General features: G+C 43.5%; 1 long non-coding RNA gene across 1 annotated transcript; it reads right to left on the bottom strand.

Moving 5' to 3' along the window:
- Positions 1–2,015: 2,015 nt before the first annotated feature.
- Positions 2,016–4,566, bottom strand: LOC113889628. Its single transcript, XR_003510302.1, has 2 exons — positions 3,727–4,566; positions 2,016–3,242 (listed from the first exon to the last, which is right to left on the bottom strand). It is a non-coding gene; the product is annotated as an uncharacterized LOC113889628 (long non-coding RNA).
- Positions 4,567–4,871: the final 305 nt, after the last annotated feature.

The following is a 4,871-nucleotide window of genomic DNA, read 5'->3' as shown; positions in this document are numbered from 1 at the left end:
GGTTTTATTAACTAAATCATGATACATCTACATAAAACTGGACACTACAGAGCCATTAAATGCCACGTCCTGTATGGATACTCATCTGCATGGAGGAAATGTCTGTGATTTATTTTTAATGGAAAAAATATCAACTCTTTATTAAAATGGAAGATTTACATTGAATATAAAAGATTGTGTAACTAGAAAAAATACTTGACAGATATTCACCAAAATGTTAGCATAGCGCTTAGTAGTGTGATTATGTGTGGTCTTTGTATTTTTCTGTTTCTCTATATTTTATAATCTTCTACAATGAAAGTATATAGCATTTAAGTAGAAAAACATTTTTTAGGTTGAAGTTGTTAATTAGGTGGGTAAAGTTCAATTGTGACAGAAGCAATTGAAAGAATGTAATTGCCACATTCCTGCTTTGCTAGATAAAATAATTAAAGTGCTGGCAGGCATGTACTAGTCTAGATTTGTGCACAGTAGAGATTTTAAAGAGGCTGAGTGACTTTGGAGTCCTTTCCAGAAGCTCTTCCCTGCTGTTGGTAGCAGCAGCAGTGCTTTGATTAATCAAGGTAAAATGTTTGCAACCAGAGACAATTATGAACATGAAATGATCCTGCAGCCAAATAGGTGGTTGGTTTATAAAAAGAAGGGATTTTTCCATTGTTGCATGCATGCTAAGTTGCTTCAGTCATGTCTGACTCTGTTTAACTCTATGGACTGTAGTGTAAGGCAAGTGCAGAGAGAAAAAGAGAGAGGCCGGCAGTCAGGCAAGAAAAGGGAAATTTATTAGAGGGAAAAGAGAGGATGACTGGCTCTTAAGGAGAACCAGCACCCTCCCTTTTTGACAGGGTCTTTACTATACCCCATCAATGAAAAATTCTCTGAAGGTTTGCTTAATTTTTAGCCTGTCATTGAGTCCTTGGTCACATAGCCGGAGGTCTGGAATCTGGTGGTCTCGAAGCTTTGAGAAGATAGGCGTCAGTGAGAAAACAGAATGTCATTTGGGCAATTTGGTCAGCTTCAAGGATCGCTGTGATTTTATTCTTTGCTTGTGAGGTTAACATGATAGCCATCTTAACAATGAGACCCCATGTGGGCCCTTTCATGTAGCCGGCTAGGCTCCTCTGTCCATGGGATTCTCCAGGCAAGAATACTAGAACGGGTTCCCCTCCTCCAGCGAATCTTCACAACCCAGAGATCAAACCCACATCTCTTATGTGTACCTGCATTATCAGGCAGGTTCTTTACTACTAGAGCCACCTGGGAAGCCCCTACCCCCTTGTTAGGTTCTTCCTAAAATTTTAACCCAGACACATCTGGAAAAGAAGAGAGTGTAAAAGAAAGCTTTAACCAAATAACCAGAAACTTCAGTTAATCAGAAATTTATCCGCCTTTGATTTTTAGGAGAAAATGGAAAATCACACAAAAATAGTGACTATTAATCCTCAAATAGTCGATTGAGGATTACTCATAACCAACTTTCAATACATTTCTCAAGGATTTATCGATTCAGACTAGTCTGCAGACTTCCCGCATCAGTATTTGTCATTCTATCCAATGAAAACAATTCCTAATGGTGAATTTGGAATTCCAGAAGTATTTTCATTATCAACCAAAACAGACTCAAAAATGTTCTATACACTCTACTTACTGCTCAGAAGGAAGTGAAAAAAGGAAGATAGGAAGAAAGGAAAGGAGGGAGAAAGGAGGGGAGGGAGGGAGGAGCGGACACCATATAGACTGGGAAGATTGGATCTCATCCAAAGAACAACATATTCTTGGTGTGGTCAGATGCTTAAGAGTGGAAAGAAGAAAAAATAATCTTCTATTTCTAAAGTGTTGTGGGTGGGTAATGGAGTTTGAGCTTAAAAGCAGAAATGAATGATAGTTGACCAGCAAATGATGGCAACTATGGGTCTCAGCACATTATTCTGTTGAGTTACTATTATGTGACCAAGGCTGGGTGGGACAGGACTGGGTTATACATGAGTTTCAGTGTATAAGAAAAGACAAGGACAGTATCAGAGTTGAAGAAACATACCTGCTTATAATAAGTACATTTTAGATAATTTCATTCAGTAGATGCTATGGCAGAGGCAGTGTACAATGAAGGAGCAATTTCACATTTTTGAGAGACCAACACAATAATCTAAGCAGAGTTCATTCAGAAACTGCTAGATTCTTGACTCCTAAGAATACCTGGAACCAGTTCTTTTTTTTTTTTTTTTTTAATCAAACCAGTTGATGTTCACGCATTGCGTGCATGCACCCCTAACATGAGGCAAAAAAAAACAAATCTCCCTCTGTAAAACTGGCTTTCACTCACCTTCCTTGGGTCCAGGTCTCGGGTGCTATGGTCTCTGACACCTTGCTTTGAGCTGGATGTGCCCTGATCATTGGTGCTTGCCTGAAGGAGACTTGGCTAATCTGAGATTCCTGTTCTGTATATCCCAGGATTTTGACCCCAGCTAGTTCCTGGAAACTTGACTTCCTGCTCAGTCTTCCCCTAATTCCATGTTCCACTAGCTGCCATGCCCAGTTGCTGCGTGTGTCTGGGTGAGGCAGTCACACTTCAGAATTGGTACCCGTATTGATGCTGCAAGTATCTCAACCAGAGGTATAGACCTGCCTTCACATTCATGCTTCATGGGTGGAGAGGAGGATAAAGGGACAATGCTTATCAGGCTGCTGGCAGGTAATAAATGACATGGCTTCTCACAATTAAATGCCTTTCTCCCTTCCTCTTTTCCTAACTTATCTGTGGCTATAGATACCTTGGAGTGTATAATACACATGTAATTTCCATGAATGTCAGAACTTGCATCCCCCTAAATCTGGTGCTTAGCACATAGTTGATGTTCAATAAGTATTTGTTGAATGAATAAACGTGAATAATGTATGTGATCACTCTTACCTTATATGGCTTCCTCAACACTGACCACTTGGCATGAATTTCCAAACCCTGCCCCCATTGATGTTTACCTTTGCCTGAGGAAATGACTAATATCCGCTCTTGGATGAATTAGTTACTCACTGTAAGGGCCGTTCACCAGAAGTCAGTCCTCTTAAGCAAGGCTGTTGTCTGATGGACCACTCTGCTTCTGCTCAGTGCCCTGTCTGTATAAGAAGACAGGCTGCATTCTGTGCAGTCTTGTAGCCCAATTCCAGCAGAGCATCTCAGTCAGGCAAAGTGAGGGCAGGGAGCTGCTGGTGTCCTGTCTGTTCTTGCTCCAGGCCCAGATTCCTGTCTGAAAATGAGAAGACCCCCGACCTCATGGCCAATTTATCCATCAGACAGAGAGGGTCTAAGGTCTATGAAACTTTTTAGAGACCCACAGAAAATGCTTTCATTTTCTCTTAAAATCAGAAGAAAAGGAATATAATAATGCTTATGTAATAATGATTCCAGCCTGCATTATACTTATTTTTGTACTAACACAATCATAAAATAACATTCTTAATTTTTTTTAATGGAGGAAGGAATCCATGAAAATCATAGTGCCGAGCAGAAGAGCAGACTCGCCACGCCCTGTGCTGCCCCGGGAGGGCTGGTCCCTCAGGCACCTTCCCAAAGAGAAGCCTGCTTTTCTGTAGGAAGGCAGAGAGGGCTTCAGAACCGCCCCAGCCTCTTAAATAAGGCACATCCCAGTCCAGTATACCCTCTTCCCCTCACTCCTCGACCCGAAATATGGGGAAAAGCTGCATGATCTCACTCTTCTAAAGAAGACAAACCTGGAAGTGACTCCATCCCCTGAAGCTCAAGCAGAGAAAGCTCATCGATGACATCACCTCCTTTTCCCTCAAAAGTCAAGCTTAAGCATGACCTTCCCTCAAACCCGGCAGGAAAGATCAGGCATGATGTCAGCCGACCCCCACCCCACTCCTCTCTCCCCACCCAGCTGGCCGATGACTCGTTTTCACCCCGAGGACGGAAGACGGCATCTCAGAAGTGACTCTGCCTGGAGGTGTGGGTGTCTGGCTGGCCGCTGCTTCCTCTCAGTCCCGGCAGGCCCATCTGCCTAGCAGGCAGCCAGGAGTCAGTGAGGAGTCACACGAACCGTGACTCAGCACGTGGCAGCAGACAGGAATTCGTTCAGGGCTCAACATCCAATAAGGAGTTTTCAGGCAAGTCTGGAGGGCAAGATGAGCCAGCTCACAATGAGAAACTGAAAAGCAAAAGGGAAACCAGGACTGAGAAATTCCTAGGGGGAAAGAAAAAAAAAACGCACAAACCTTGGCCGGGAGAAGGTTACTTGAATTGACAGGGATATGAGGCAAGGGCGACCTCGGACCTACATCAGCTCACGGCTCTGCCAGCACTCAGGAAGCCAGCCGTCTCTCGGTCCAGTTTGCTGTATGCCCTTCTGACCTCCTCTGCAGGTGCTGGGTCCTCCTTGCAAAGAAGGACCAGCCCCAAGAAGGACAGGACAGCCTAAGTGTGCATCAGGGCCTCAGCACCCAGGGAGCAATAGTGTTTGAGTCTGCAGTCCAGATTTAACACATGAAGAGGGAACAGGACAGGAAGAAAATAAAAGATTGTAAATAAAAGATGGAATGTCCATCGTGGGGGAGGCTGGTTTGTGGGAATGGGGAGGGGGGCAGGAATTTTCCGTACTTTCCACTCAATTTGCTGTGAACCTAAAACTGCCCTAAAAATAAAGTCTATTTTTTTCAATTGACTGAGTTTTTTGTTTTTTTTTTTTAATCTGTTCTGTGGCCATGGAATCCCAGGCAGCATCATGCAGAGAGGTCCATTCTAGCTCAAGAGGGAGACCAGCAAGCAAGCTGACTAAGCCATCCTGACTATAGGAGCCACAAACAATGGGACTTTCCCTCTTTCTCACATTTTGGGCATAGCCCCTGCTGACGTAATTCCT

The sequence above is a fragment of the Bos indicus x Bos taurus genome, chromosome 3, assembly GCF_003369695.1.
Source record: "Bos indicus x Bos taurus breed Angus x Brahman F1 hybrid chromosome 3, Bos_hybrid_MaternalHap_v2.0, whole genome shotgun sequence".
NCBI classification, from domain to species: Eukaryota; Metazoa; Chordata; class Mammalia; order Artiodactyla; family Bovidae; genus Bos; species Bos indicus x Bos taurus.
This window is presented reverse-complemented; position numbering and strand designations above follow the sequence as displayed.